Source organism: Lolium rigidum, chromosome 3 (assembly GCF_022539505.1).
Source record: "Lolium rigidum isolate FL_2022 chromosome 3, APGP_CSIRO_Lrig_0.1, whole genome shotgun sequence".
NCBI classification, from domain to species: Eukaryota; Viridiplantae; Streptophyta; class Magnoliopsida; order Poales; family Poaceae; genus Lolium; species Lolium rigidum.
This window is the reverse complement of record NC_061510.1, coordinates 406,665,627-406,681,596: the sequence shown is the minus strand read 5'-3', so window position 1 is coordinate 406,681,596 and position 15,970 is coordinate 406,665,627. Positions and strand designations below refer to the sequence as shown.

The following is a 15,970-nucleotide window of genomic DNA, read 5'->3' as shown; positions in this document are numbered from 1 at the left end:
TGGTAAAGATCTAATAGTAAAGGTATAATACCTAGAAGATGATAATATTGAGTTACATTCATTAGTGGTACTGTAGTAGAATTACAATCAGAAATATTTTCAGACGAGAACATCAATAAACACATGACATCGCTTGTGCCGTTCGCCCAAGCCAGGTGGTAAGATGACATCGCTTTTGTTGTGCCCAAGCCACGTGGGCGAACCCTAGCCGCCGCCGCCTTCCCCTCCCCCTCCCCTCTCCTCCTCGTCGTCCCCGGAGGCCGCCGCCGGCGAAGCCTGGCGCGGCCGGTGATGGGGGCGGCGGGGATCCTCGCGAGGTCCCCTGATGCGGCGGTAGGAGGCACGCCTTCGCGCCGGGGGGATGGTCCCGGTTCTGGTTGATGGCGGCGCGGGCGGGTGGTGTTGGGGGCGGTGGCGTGGCCCTGGCCATGGCGGCGCAGCCCTCTCCGCCGTTCCTCGCCGTGGCCTCGCCGGGAGGGCGGTAATGGGGGCGGCGGCGCGGCCCCGAACCCTGGCGCGGTCCTCTCCTCCTTCCTCGCCTTGGCATGGCCGGGCGGGTGGGGATGGGGGTGGATATCGTGCTGCTCCTCCTCGAGAGCTGGGATCACGGCACCAAGGGTGGCGGCCCTGGATGGCGATGGTGGTGACGGTGCCGACCTGGTGGCAGGTGGCGGGCGTCAGGTGCCGCTGACCGTGGCACCGCGGTGGTGGTCTTCTTCTCTCTCGCCGGAGGAGATGGGCTAGTTGCGTGGCTAGTCGTGGCGGATCTTGCGATCCGTCGCCTAGCTCCCGATGGCGAGGCGCAGCTGCCGGTGAAAGCCGGCCGGACTTCGGTCTTGGCGGATGATGGCCACGTGCTTCGTCGTTACCTTGTTGAAGGCATTGTCTCGCGGCTCGCGTTTCTTCGCTCGGGCTGCTCCGGGGAAACCCTAGACCCGGGTCTCCCGGATCGGACGATGACGGCGTGCAACGCCGTTCTCCCTGTTGGGGGCATCGTTTTTGGAGCAGACAACGGATGGCGGTGGTGCTGAGGTGGAGCGGTGTGCTTTCGCTGTGTCGGCGTCGTCGAGTCGCCGCGGCATGGTGCAGTGGTGTCTCGGGACGGATGCTGTGTGATGGACTCGCGCAGGATGGTGGAGTCGTCTGGCGCCGTGGCGACATCGATGGCAGGTCTGGCATGGTCGATGCGATGATCTCTCATGGAGTCGAGGAAGACGGCGGTAGCAACTTCTATGGCGTATGCTGGGAGTCTGCTTGACTGGATGTGCTTCTCATCTGCTATTGGGCGGCCTAGGAAGGCATTTGGTTTTTGGTTGATGTGGGTTGGTGAATTGTCACCCCCTTCATCCCTCTGTAGGTCTAGTGAGGTGGCTTCGAGTTTGATCTTTTTTATTGCTCTTGTAAGGTGTTGTGAATAATCTAATAAAAAGCCGTGTACATCCCTTGGATACAGAAGCTCGGGCGATATTTCCCCCATTTCGAAAAAAAACAAGTCTCATTCGTTCTCAATCTACACAGCTGGTCATCTGGAAGTAGGGGAAAATCTAATTAAGTCTTTGTCTGGTGGATTACCTCTAGCTATTTTCAAACCCATCTCATTTAGATACGTAAACTGCCGCATTGTATCAATATTATCACAAGAGCTTGAAAAGTAGATGACCGATGCGACCTGCCAGTACATTGACCTCTTTTATAGACCTGAAGCTCCGACTCGTGGATTAGAACAACCATATATTCAGGACATGCATTGTAGTCATGGAATATATGTGACGATTTTAAAAAAAGGAGATTTACAATTTTTAAATATTTTAAAAACTGGGGAGTACTCGTGCCCATGTGCCCCAAATCTGCTTCACTACTAAATGCATATACATGCAGTTCATATTCCTGAGTGAATTATTCCTTGTGTTTTTACAAACGGCCATGGAAACTAATACGAAAATAGAAAAGCCCTCAAGAAATTTCAGACACGCTCCAAAGATAAAAACTAATGCAATGATATATACTTCAAGACTTGAAAAGAATTGTCTGAGTATTACGCTTTAAAAGTAAGCTATACACATTGACAGTAAGAAATGGAGCATCTACATCTACAATGCGACTAAAAAGCTTGCTCTCTCGTTCACCAACACACAACCTACACCAGTAAATGGAACTCAAGTCACTGTCAACCTAAAAGAAACCAATGCAGTCAGTAATAGACCCTACACACAGATCCCAGCAGATACCTACAAATTACTACACAAATTCTACAACGATCGGGACAAACAGCAATATCTTGGGACAGATTGGCGCTCTATGTTATATGCCCCAGCCATTTACTTACCACACAGCTGAACTGTCACAACTCCTGAGAATAAGCAGGACAAGATTTACAGAGGCTACCCAAAATCACATGGAAGACAATAAAAATTCTAACGAGCAATCTATTCCAGGTATAGCATAAACAGATAATTCGTGAAATAGAAGTTAAAGACTATATGCCAATGTATAGAAGAAGAGACAAAACAGCTGCTCTTATCAATGAATTGAAGCTCTAAATCATACCATTTACGGAGGATGGGGTCATAAGCATACCCAGAAGCAGTCTCATTAGAGGTGAACATGACGTACCATGGCCTCTGAGGCAACATGTGCGTCCAAAGAAACCTGCTTGAGTTGATAATACCATGCCATCTATTGCATACTGCTGTTGAATCATGCTTGTTATTGGCAAGAAGGTGAAAATTTTCTCCATGATATCAACATTGTCCAATGAAAATGGGAGTTAGTTTCCTTCATTGATAGCCTCTGAAACAACTTGAAAGTTGAATGGAGGAACTCTAATGCGCTCAAATGAATGAGCCTCCCAAGACGAATCATCTTCCATGAGACCAGATATCAGACTATGCAGCTAGAGAGATGGCCTGAAAAGGAGGAGATATGTTCTTATGCAAATAGTTCCAAATATTTTCCTTATTGTAAGCATAATGGAAAAGAAAGTGAAAACATCATTTATAAATCATTATTATTAATCTGAAGCAGCTCATCTGCTATATTTAAAGAAAAATGAGATATTCCAATAATAATTTTACAGTCGGTGTAATAAAATAAAAATATCTGAACTGCAAGTTTCTATTGGGCTAGTGCCTTGTATGTATAGCAACACTATAAAAACTACAGAAAGCATACAATGGCATAAAAAACCATTAAAATTACAATGCAGAACCATGATGGTACTTCACTACCAGAACCATGATGGTACTTCACTACCCTTTCAAATCAGCACATGATATGCATTATGTGGCAAACACACGAGAAGAATATATGGGCATCCAATATATTATGTACTGTTTGAATCATTTGAGAGATTATGTTACTTCACGGATGGAACAGTTATATGGAACATATGTCAAATGCAACATTTTCACGTCCCTTAAGACCAAAACAGATATTTGAATCCAATGTCTAATTTATTTTTCACTGTTCCCCGGGGGCTCTGTCATTAGGCAGCAGTTTGTTGGTCAACTGTGAGTTTTAGAAGGATTTATTGCGGAACAAGATAGCTGCAATACTACATTGGAGTATTAGAGGGAGTTGGTATCAAACCCCAACAGGGTTTTGTAAGATCTTACTATGAAACTATTTAAATAATTTCAGTGCAATTGACATTATTAAATCACTTAGTGATTGGTGAAAGTATCACTTTTCTCTAATGCTTAATCTGAGGAAATAAACCCCACAATCTTTATGAGGAATAAACATTCTCATTTAACCTGTTAACCAGGGACAACACATTTGAATTTTATGTGATGCAAACGATAAAAGACAAGGATGCAAAATTAAAATTTTAGTGGAGTAACTTTGACATACAGAATACAAAACAGGGATATAGTATGTTTTGGAATAATGAAACTCCTTGTTTGCCTTTTTAGAAAAAAATGGAATTTGTTTTCTAAATTGTTGTCAAAGGTAAGATAGTACACCTGAAAATGACCAAGTTGGGTCGCCCTGGTGCAACAGGAGAAAAAAATCCAGAGTTAACTTCCCCGAAAGCAAATCAACAAATTACCAATGGTCCAGTTCATGCGCGTTGAGATAAAAATCTGAAGAGACAAGGAGAAATCTGGATAATTTCATAAGAAATCCAACATTTTGTGCATTGCAGCTGACACAAATAATACACAAAATAAGAGGACAGGTATACAAACTCACTACGGTAATGGAACAAGCAAAAAAAAGAAGATGAAGGGACTTATTGCTAGAGGTCTCACCTTTTTTAAAAGCTTGTCATCTCATCTAAATTGCAGATGTCCGGGTGACCCTATACCTACAACAATACATAGTAATGATGTTCTTGTTTTAAGTAATGGCAACATCATGGATATATAAGTGGATCCACCTTGCTGCGGACATCCACTGCCAGCTCAAGGCCAACCCGGTATTTCGCCCCATCCTACGCCGGCTCTAGACGCCTGACCGCTGCACTTCACCAATCGCAGATAAACTTATTTGAGTACATAATTTGAGCGACGTACTTCGCTGATAACTACTTTAGTACTTGTTCATCTGGTACCTTGTGTAGCCTAGAAAATCAAGTTACATTTGTAATTGCCCAACATCTTTGCAAGATAGAATAAGCCCAATGATGCAGAAAAAGAATCAAGCTATGATCAACAGATGATGATATGTAGTTATGGACGTTCAACAGATGATGATATGGACTCAATATATCCAAGAATAATTGTCTTTCTCTAATCACCATATCTAGACTAAAGAAATTATATTTGCGATGGAATGATTCTTCCTGAACATGTGCAGACAGACAAAAACCACTGCTCGATAGCTGGACTACAAAAAGCACGAAACCAGAGGAGAAGCAAAAAACCCTTACCACACCGAAGTCGAGGAGTAGTCGAAGCCGCTTTTGAACACCAACAGTCCACTCACGCCATAGTTGAGATAGCCGCGACGGAGCAGAGTATATGAATTTGATATCTAGGAAAGCATAAGGTATATTTGCTTCAGAGATAAGATGCACTTTGCATTGCAATGCCAAAAAGTTCAACCTCCTTAATAGGGCACCCTAAGCATCCAATAATTCCAAATTGTTCACTACAGCGAGAAACAAATCATAATCTCACTTTTCTTTTGTACTTCCATGCCACCAGGCATGTGGTCCAACTTATGTTGTTGTCCTCCTGCCCCTCCTTCTCTATTGATCATCTGGCAGTGAGGCTGATAGAGTTAATTGATAAAAAGTTAAGGCAATGGAGTAAGTGGCAATCAGAATAAAAAATATAAATAGAAATACTAACAGTAGGAGAAGTCATAGCCTACACACTATTTGTCCTGTTATTTTGACCATCTTCAACTAATTCCATGAAGCACTGGATCGAAACGCGGATCAACCTGGTAATCATAGTTGGTGCCCTACTGAAAACATATAAATTCATATACAATGCAAATGTTTTAGGTTTGATGGACAATAGCCTTGCAGAACTACTGAAGTAGCACGGAGAGATTTGAAATGGCAGTTCAGCGCATTGATATATCGTTGAGTCATGCGACTCATATAAGTGATGATAACTGATGCAACCTCCTCGAGTTTTTGCTTGGTATTTTAGTTTAAATTAATGTTCTTCAACCTATATGGAGATATTGAGATGACCATGTAAAATAAGTCCTAATTAACCATGGGTAGAATATTTTCAGTAGCCAATTTGCATGCCTAGAACACTAAAACTGCTGTAGGCTATAAATCGAAAGATATGCAATATCACTGAAGTAAACAATAATACGCCTGAAGAAATGAAACTGTTAATTGCTTAAAAACCATGTTCAAGAAAGGAAGATTTGGCAGAAGAAATCATGATTGATTTATCGTGGATGCATTGCAAGAACGGTGACCAAACAATACCTAAATGGAGTTCCATGTCTCACAGTGGCCGGAGATTCATGCGGCTCAGACCGTTGATGCCGGAGTTGGTGGTGTGGCCGCCGCGGTCCTCGTGGTGGTTCGGGTCGCCGCCGCCAAACACCAGATCCGGTCCCAGAGAACCTAGATTCGAGCGCACCACGGTCAGGTGAGTCATCGGCGATGGGTTTTCCGGCCACCGCGTCCATCAGATCTGGGATGTGGATGGTGGTTCTGGCCGCTTCTCTCCTTACACCGAGACGCTGGAATCGCGTGCGTGAGATGAAGGGCAAGGGAGGAGAGGCGCAGAAGAATCCATGGTGGCGGCGGCAGGTGAGCTCGATGCACATGGGCTTGGATCCGTGGAGGATCTCCTAGGCCAGCTTCATCCTCAGCGCTGCTTCTTCGGCGCCATGCCATCAGACGCCATGGTCATCTGCCATCGCCAGGACTTCGAGTTTTCGAGAGGTGCTACGAAGGGAAAGATGGGAGAGATTTCTGGCGCGGCCCGCGGCCCATGTTCGCGCGAGTGGAAGGGCAGGACGACCAAAATCTTGACGTATTGTTGCGGTGGGCAGAATAAGGAACATGTTCCTCCTTTTTAAGTAGTGTAGATTTTGTAAAAGCAAATTTAATAGTATAGCTAATTGATGGTTATAAGCAAAGTGTTATGGCATCTATAGCCAACCTAAATTCAATATGTACAATAGTGAACTATAAAATATATTGTTTTATCAATATACTAGGAGCACGTTATATATATACCTAACTTTTATTCTCACGAAATACATAGGAGCACGTTATAGACCTAGGTATTGCATGAGAGCCCACTCCTCTTCTCCCATATTTTCTCTCCTCCAACTAGACACAAATATATTATTTGAATCTTTATAGCGAGCTGGCTATGACATATTATACTTGCTCTAAGAGGGCAATCCAAAACAGCGAGCCAAATGGTATAATTTTGTATGTTTCGGTTGCATCTCAGATAAAAAATAGGAAGTGGTATGGTCTATCGGGAGAGTGCGCTCAGCGTTGCAACTCATATCGTTCCTATTGGAAAAGGCCGTTGAGTCGTTGCCATGCGGGCCCTCGGCCCACGCGGAAGGACATGGGAGGACGCGCCCGGCCCGAAAACCTCCTTTTTCGTATTTTGTTGCTTCAGGGACCTTCTAGACACCTAAAAATTGAAGGAAAAATATTTGATCAGTTTTTCACCGGGAAAAAGATCGTGGGCCAAAGAATCACGCGAGGGGAGCCACGAGGGCCAAACGACACCAGGTGGCGCGCTCTACCAGGGTGGGCACGCCACCCTAGGCTGTTTGGGCCTCGAGCATTGTCTCGGCTCCCCCTTTTTACCGAAATCTCCGTCTTGCCTATAAACCTAAGCTATATTTTTGCCGAGATTTATTAAGGCGGCGACGGAGGCCAAATTAGTCTCCTACTATGGGAGAGGGCAGATCCTGCCGCACCAGAGCCTCCGGTGAAGACAAAATCGACGCCATCGTCATCACCACCGCTCCTTGGCGTAGGGGGAAGCATCTTCATCATTATCTCCATCAGCACCATGATGCATGTAAAATGCATACATAAACTTTATACTTTGTTGACACAGGTTCCCACATATTTGCAACATATATGATGTTATATCCACATTTTATATTGATTTATTGGGATTTACCAATGATCCTTTTTATTGGGTTACTCTGCAAAACAGGAAAACCTTGTTTTGTGTATTTTCACTTTTAGGGACCTATACGGAGTCAAACTGAGCTAGGATTTCGGGGACGTCAATATATCATCACGAGAAACATCTAGATCACTTGGATCTCATGAGAGGAGCCCTGAGACCTAAAAGATCACATGTCGCGTGCCCAGCAGGAGGGCACAAGGTCTGTTTTCGTCTTCGATCGTCCATTTCGCATGATTCTGTCGCACACGGACTCCGTTTGACTTTAAAAAACCCTATATATATATGATCCCCAGAGGTTTTCTCGAGAGAACCGTGAGATAGAAACACCAAAATAGAGGCTGTAATAACGAAGATTGGAAGGAGAAACTCCGTCGAAGCAGCCGCCAGAGGGATTTCCACCTTCTCCAACGTCTTCCACATCAATACCATGATGAAGAGGGAGTAGTCCACCCCTGAACTATGAGTTTGTGGCAGTAGCTTGATCTATTTCTCTCTTGTTCTTCATAGATTTTAGTACCATATGAGCTGTCCAACATGATTATGGTCATATGTGTAATTCCTATGTGGTCGATCTTATTCTATGATATTGATATATGAGATTGGAATCTATTATCTGTGAGATGTATTAATATATGCATATTATGTACCCCATTCTTAAATCCCTGTTCTGATCCAACTTGTATGCAAGAGCATGTGTGGGGAGATGTGTGTATTAGATGGAGTGGCATTGCTATAGTGATTGAGTAGTGACACAAAACTCATGATCTATTATGGATTTTACCTTTACCGTGCCGCCTCACTAGGGATAAAGTGAATGCATGTTCTACGTTTATCATGTGATAACTGTGGTAATCTTGTTTAGTCAAGGTAGCATATTTTCTATTCAAACATCATGTCAAAATACTTAAAGCTATGCCGTCACTAGTAGAAAAAGGGGCTTCCATACCATCCCTTTAGTCTCCAAAATGTTTGAACCGCGACTAATGGGGTCTTTAGTCGCGGTTCTGCAGGCGAACCGCGATCGAAGGTCTGGGCCCAGCGGGCTCGGTCGACAGCTGGTGTACGAGTGGGCCTTTAGTCCCGGTTGGCCTAGCCAACCGCGACTAAAGGTCCTCAGGCCTGTCCCGAAGACCTTTAGTCGCGGTTGGCCAGGCCAACCGAGACTAAAGGCCCACCCCTATAAATACACTTCAGCACACTTCACTTAGCAACTTGGTGTTCCACTTCTATTCACAAGGGGTGGTGGGTTTGGCTTTGATCCTCTTATGCACACAAGGTGTTCGATAAAATGCCCGAGAGCATGATATAAAGTGTTAGAGCCACACTTAAGCTTTCTCATTTATTTTTCCTCCTCGATCGCGGTTAGTAACTTGAACCTTTCATGTGTCATTGATAAAATATGCATGTGTGTAGTTCATAGTTTAATTTCTATTATTTCTAGCTAGTTAATTAGTTTAACAAATGCATGATGGTTTGCTTAAACGCCATGATATAAACTGTTGCTCTGAACAGGATACTAAACATCTTAAATTCCAATGTGGCTTTAGTGAAGAAGTTTTAATTAAGAACTATAATTGGAATAACTATATTCATTTTGGGTTCGAAGAGGTAGAACAATTTGTCATATTTATGGGAGCTTCTGAGATCTAATCCTTCATATCTAAAAATTATGAAACTTGTGTTGTTTGTAAGGACCTTAAAGATTATGCTTCTATCCTTAATTTTTGCATAGAAAGCTACAGTGATAATCCTTATATCATTGATTATAAAGAGAGACTCATTAATGCACAAGAATGCACTCACAATTTGCAGGAACCTGTGAAAGAAGAAATTGATGAACCTGAAAGCTCATTGGATGAAAAAGAGGAGGAAATTGATGAACCTGAAAGCTCATTAGATGAAAAAGAAGAGGAGAGTGATGAACAAAAGAAGGAAGAATGGATTAGCTACCCATGCCAACATTCTAATGAGAGTAACTCTTTATCTCTTACACTATTTGATTGTCCTCCATGCTTACCGAAAGAGGATGAATGTTATGTTCCTGTGGATTCTCTTGAAATATTCCCTATGAGTAAAACTTGTGAGAATAATTATGCTACTATTATTCATGATAATCCATGCTATTTTGATAAATCTTATGATAATGCTTTGTTTGTGCCTGATGTCGAAATGCATGGTACTAAAGAGTTTTGCTTAGCAAATGTTTATGATAAATCTCTAGATGATGGTCCTATGTTACTTGATAATATTAATTGTACTACTAATGCAAATGGGATTGGAGAGTTCTTGACTTTATCTATGAGTCTCATATCTTTTGAGATTGATCAATCATCTTGTTATATTATTGATAAAAGTGGGTTTGAAAGTTTTAATACTATTATTTCTGAGCTTGATAAAAATTATGTGTTTGTGAATCATGAAAAGCATGTTTTATGTGATAGTTATTTTGTTGAGTTTATCCATGAAGCTACTGAAAATTATTATGAGAGAGGAAAATATGGTTGTAGAAATTTGCATGGTACTAAAACACCTCTCTATATGCTGAAAATTTTGAAGTTACTCTTGTTTTATCTTCTTATGCTTGTTACTTTGTTCTTCATGAATTTATTTGTGTACAAGATTCCTATGCATAGGAAGTGGGTGAGACTTAATTTTTTTTCATACTTTCTTTTTGATGCTCTCTTTTGCTTCAACTCTCATCCTTATATGAGCATCATTAAAATTGCTGAGCCCATCTTAATGGCTATAAAGAAAGCACTTCTTGGGAGATAACCCATGTGTTTATTTTGCTACTGTTTTGTTGTGTCTTGGAAGTTGTTACTACTGTAGCAACCTCTCCTTATCATGTTTTTGTGCCAAGTAAAGTCTCTATGGTAAAGTTGATGCTAGATTTGGATTGCTGCGCAGAAACAGAATTGCTGTCTGTCACGAATTCGCGCAGAACTCTCTGTAAAAAAATCAAAAAAAATCTGCCAATTTACGTGCGTGATCCTCAGATATGTACGCAACTTTCATTAGTTTTAAGTTTTCTGATTTGAGCAACGGAAGTAACTTTTAAAAAATCGTGTTTACTGGCTGTTCTGTTTTGGCAGATTCTGTCTCTGTTTTTTTGCATTGTCTCTTGTGGACTTTAAGTAAGGCTTTCTAGACGTGGAGAGCTGTAGCTAATGTTTTATTGAGTTCTTGCAATGTGTCACTACAGGACTAAAGTGGATTAAAGTTTTTTTGAGTACTAACCCCTCTAATGAAGTTTATGAGAAGTTTGGTGTGGCAGAAGTTTTCAAGGGTCAAGAGAGGAGGATGATATATGATCAAGAGGAGTGAAAAGTCTAAGCTTGGGGATGCCCCCGTGGTTTATCCCTGCATATTTCAAGGAGACTCAAGCGTCTAAGCTTGGGGATGCCCAAGGCATCCCCTTCTTCATCAACTTATCAGGTTTCTTCTATTGAAACTATATTTTTATTCGGTCACATCATATGTGCTTTACTTGGAGCGTCTGTGTGTTTTTATTTTTGTTTGTGTTTGAATAAATTCGGACCCTAGCAATCCTTGTGTGGGAGAGATACACGCTCCGCTTTTTCATAAGAACACTGGTGTTCTTCGTTTTATTTTTAATGTTCATGGCGGAGTTGAAAACCGTTACACTTATTAATATTTGGTTGGAAACAGAAAATGCTTCATATTTTCTTGAATAATTTGATACTTGGCAATCGTTTTGAGCTCTCAAGTAGATCATGTTTCTCTTGGATCATGTAGTTAAAACATATTAGTGGAGAACTACCGTAGAACTTGTTGAAATTGGTTTGCATGATTGGTCTCTCTAAGGTCTAGATATTTTCTGGTAAAAGTGTTTGAGAAACAAGGAAGACAGTGTAGAGTTTTATAATGCTTGCAATTTGTTCTTATGTAAGTTTTGCTATACCGGTTCATACTTGTGTTTGCTTCAAAACAACCTTGCTAGCCAAAGCCTTGCACTGAGAGGGAATGCTTCTCGTGCATCCAAAACCTTGAGCCAAAACCTATGCCATTTGTGTCCACCATATCTACCTACTGTGTGGTATTTCCTGCCATTCCAAGTAAATACTTCATGTGCTACCTTTAAACAATTCAAAAGCTATTATCTCTTATTTGTGCTCATGAGGAAGTATGTGGTGTTTTATCTTTCGATCTTGTCATTTACTTTTGACAGACTTTCACAATGGACTAGTGGCTTCATCCGCTTATCCAATAATTTTGCAAAAAGAGCTGGCAATGGGGTTCCCAGCCCCAATTAATTAAACTTCATTAATAATTCTCTTCACGTGTTTTGCTCTGATTCATCAGTAAGCAACTTAATTTTGCAAATAGACACTCCTCCATGGTATGTGAATGTTGGAAGGCACCCGAGGATTCGGTTAGCCATGGCTTGTGTAAGCAAAAGGTTGGGGGGAGTGTCATCTAATAAATAAAACTAAAGTACATGTGTAAACAAAAGAGAAGAGGGATGATCTACCTTGCTGGTAGAGATAACGTCCTTCATGGGAGCCGCTCTTGGATGTCTGGTTGATGAGGTAGTTAGAGTACCCACTATCATTCGTTGACAACAACAAACACCTCTCAAAACTTTACTTTTATGCTCTCTATATGATTTCAAAACTTGAAAAGCTCTAGCACATGATTTTATCCCTGCTTCCCTCTGCGAAGGGCCATTCTTTTACTTTTATGTTGATTCAGTTTACCTACTTCCTTCCATCTTAGAAGCAAACACTTGTGTCAACTGTGCATTGATTCTTACATACTTGCTTATTTGCATTCATCATATTACTTTGTGTTGACAATTATCCATGAGATATGCATGTTGAAAGTTGAAAGCAATCGCTGAAACTTATATCTTCCTTTGTGTTTCTTCGATGCCTTTACTTTGAATGTACTGCTTTATGAGTTAACTCTTATGCAAAACTTTTGATGCTTGTCTTGAAAGTACTATTCATGAAAAGTTTTGCTATATGTTATCTATTTGTTAGCAACTATAGATCATTGCCTTGAGTCACTTCATTCATCTCATGTGCTTTGCAATAGTATGATTAAGATTATGTTGGTAGCATGTCACTTCGTAAATTATTCTTTTTATCGTTTACCTACTCGAGGGCGAGCAGGAACTAAGCTTGGGGATGCTTGATACGTCTCCAACGTATCTATAATTTCTGATGTTCCATGCTTGTTTTATGACAATACCTACATGTTTTGCTCACACTTTATAATGTATTTATGCATTTTCCGGAACTAACCTATTAACAAGATGCCGAAGGGCCAGTTGCTGTTTTCCTGTTTTTGGTTCCAGAAAGGTTGTTCGGGCAATATTCTCGGAATTCGACGAAACAAAGACCCAACATCTTATTTTTCCCGGAACCTTCCAGAAAGTCAGAGTGGGACCAGAGGGGAGCCCTGGGGGCCCCACACGTGGTGGCGGCGCGGCCCAAGGGGGCGCCCCCTAGTGTGAGGAGGCCCCGTGGCCCCTCCGACTCCGACTCTTCGCCTATTTAAGCCGTCCTGACCTAAAACATCGATACCAATTGACGAAACTCCAGAAAGACTCCAGGGGCGCCGCCGCCATCGCAAAACTCCAATTCGAGGGACAGAATCTCTGTTCTGGCACGCCGCCGGGACGGGGAAGTGCCCCCGGAAGCCATCTCCATCAACGCCACAGCCTCCATCATGCTCCGTGAGTAGTTCCCCCATGGACTACGGGTTCTAGCTGTAGCTAGTTGGTACTCTCTCCCCCATGTACTTCAATACAATGATCTCATGAGCTGCCTTACATGATTGAGATTCATCTGATGTAATCGGTGTTGTGTTTGTTGGGATCCAATGGATTGTTACATTATGATTAGTCTATCTATAAAGTTTGTGAAGTTATTGTTGCTGCAATATTGTTGTGTTTAATGCTTGTCACTAGGGCCCGAGTGGCATGATCTTAGATTTAAGCTCTATACTTATTGCTTAGATTGTATCTACAAGTTGTTTGCACATGTCTATGTCCGGAACCCGAGGCCCCAGAGTGACAGAAATTGGGACAACCGGAGGGGAAGGCGTAGGTATGAGGATCACATGTTTTCACCAAGTGTTAATGCTTTGCTCCGGTGCTCTATTAAAAGGAGTACCTTAATTACCAGTAGTTTCCCTTGAGGCCCGGCTGCCACCGGCTGGTAGGACAAAAGATGTTGTACAAGTTTCTCATTGCGAGCACATATGACTATATATGGAAAACATGCCTACATGATTAATAGACTTGGTGTTATGTCTTAATGCTATTTCAATCCTATCAATTGCCCAACTGTAATTTGTTCACCCAACACTTGTTGTTGGAGAGTTACCACTAGTGTAGATAGTTGGGAACCCCGGTCCATCTCTCATCATCATATACTCGTTCTACATGTCATTGGAAGTAGTGTCAACTATTTTCTGGTGCCATTGCTCTCATATTATCGCTACTTCGCCGTGTTACTGTTACTACTGCTCTCATATTACTCGCTACTTTCACATCACCCCCGTTACTTGCTTTTCCAGTGTGCAGCTGAATTGACAACTCAGTTGTTAAGGCTTATAAGTATTCTTTACCTCCCCTTGTGTCGAATCAATAAATTTGGGTTTTACTTCCCTCGAAGACTGTTGCGATCCCCTATACTTGTGGGTCATCAGTCGTCGCCTTCTAAGTTGATACGGGGTGGCTTTTGGACACCTCCTCCTCAAGACCGACAAGCCCTCCTCGTGGCCCCATGACACGAGCTCGGGCCAAAGCTATACACCAAGAGGTGAATTCGCTCCTTTCCACGTATACATTTAATACCTCATTGGATGGCATACTACTTCATGCGAATACACTATGTTCAATCAGGTACATCGATCAAGACCCAAGCCATGGAGGCCAAGCCAATGGAGAGGGAGCTGAATATGAAGAAGATGGAGCTCCAGCGCCCCAGCCGGAAGTTCCACCCCCAGGACCGGAACTTCCGCCCAGATGCTCCCAAGATGCTGTCCAGCGCCTAGGAAAGAGGATCCAGCCGGAACTTCCGCCCCCAAGGACCGGAACTTCCGCCCAAGTTCCGCCCCAGTTCCAGAAACGCGCCAAAACACCCTGGGATGTTACTGCAAGAAAATGGGCCGTTTTCGGAACTAGGCCGGAAGTTGGCCGGAAGTACCGTCCCGACCGGAAGTTCCGCCCCCAAGGACCGGAACTTCCGCCCAGATGCTGATGGGGTTCGTAGCATAGAAAACAAAAATTTTCCTACCGCAAGACAAATAAATCCAAGATCTAATCTGTGGAACACCCAAGATCTAATCTACAAGATCGAAGCAACGAGATTGATAAGATACTAACCCTTGATGATTTCCAAAGCCTACGAGATCAGATCTCGTTGTTGATGTAGACGATCATCCCCGGTGCTGCAATCCGGCAGCACTTCCGTACTCGGTCGCGCGTACGGTGTCGATGAAGCCCTTCCTCTCCCCGTTCCGGCGGGCAGCGGAGGTGTGGTAGATCTCCACGGAATCCCAGCGAGCACGACGGCGTGGTGGTGGTGGTGAAGAAGAATTGCTGCAGGGCTTCGCCTAAGCCTCGCGCAAGCATATGGAGGAGGAAGAGAGGGGGCAGCCGGGGTTTCGGATGGGGTGCCTTGGCCGGCCACCCCCTCCCTCTTTATATAGGTGGGGGGTCGGCCTAGGGTTTCCCCTAGGGCCCACCTACCCCCTTTGGCCGGCCACATGGGGGGGGGCAAACTCCTCCCCCAAGTTTTCCCCCTTATCTCCTAATTTAAACCATTTATTTTAGGAGATAGATCTTATCTCTAGATTTAAACCATTTAAACTAGAGATAGATCTTATCTCTAAGGGGGCCGGCCTAGGCCCACATGTCATGGTGGGTAGGACCCACTATGCCATGTGGCGCCTATGTGGCCTCTCCCGGGGTGGTGGGCCCACCGGTGGCCCTCTAGAACCTTCTAGAAGCTCCGGTCAAAACACCGGACTTTTTCCCGAACCCCGGAAATTGACTTCCCATATATGAATCTTATTCTCCGGACCATTCCGGACCTCCTCGTGATGTCCCGGATCCCATCCGAGACTCCGAACAAAAACTTCGGACTCCAACTCATATTCCGAATCTATTTATGCGACATCGAACCTTAAGCGCGTCACCCTACGGTTCGCGAACTATGCAGACATGGTCGAGACTCCTCTCCGAGCAATAACCAATAGCGGGATCTGGAGATCCATAATGGCTCCCACATATTCAACGATGACTTAGTGATCGATTGAACCATTTACATACGATGCCGATTCCCTTTGTCACGCGATATTTTACTTGTCCGAGGTTCGATCATCGGTATCTCCATACCTTGTTCAAC

The 15,970-nt window shown here is 43.3% G+C and overlaps 1 long non-coding RNA gene across 2 annotated transcripts; it reads right to left on the bottom strand.

The window, feature by feature from the left end:
• Positions 1 to 1,460: 1,460 nt before the first annotated feature.
• On the bottom strand, positions 1,461 to 5,216 carry LOC124701012. 2 transcript variants are annotated; one of them, XR_007001892.1, is made up of 5 exons: positions 5,124 to 5,216; positions 4,874 to 4,977; positions 4,254 to 4,461; positions 3,966 to 4,085; positions 1,461 to 2,906 (listed from the first exon to the last, which is right to left on the bottom strand). It is a non-coding gene; the product is annotated as an uncharacterized LOC124701012 (long non-coding RNA). The 2 variants fall into 2 exon arrangements; XR_007001893.1 differs by lacking the exon at positions 3,966 to 4,085.
• Between the last annotated feature and the right edge of the window lie 10,754 nt (positions 5,217 to 15,970).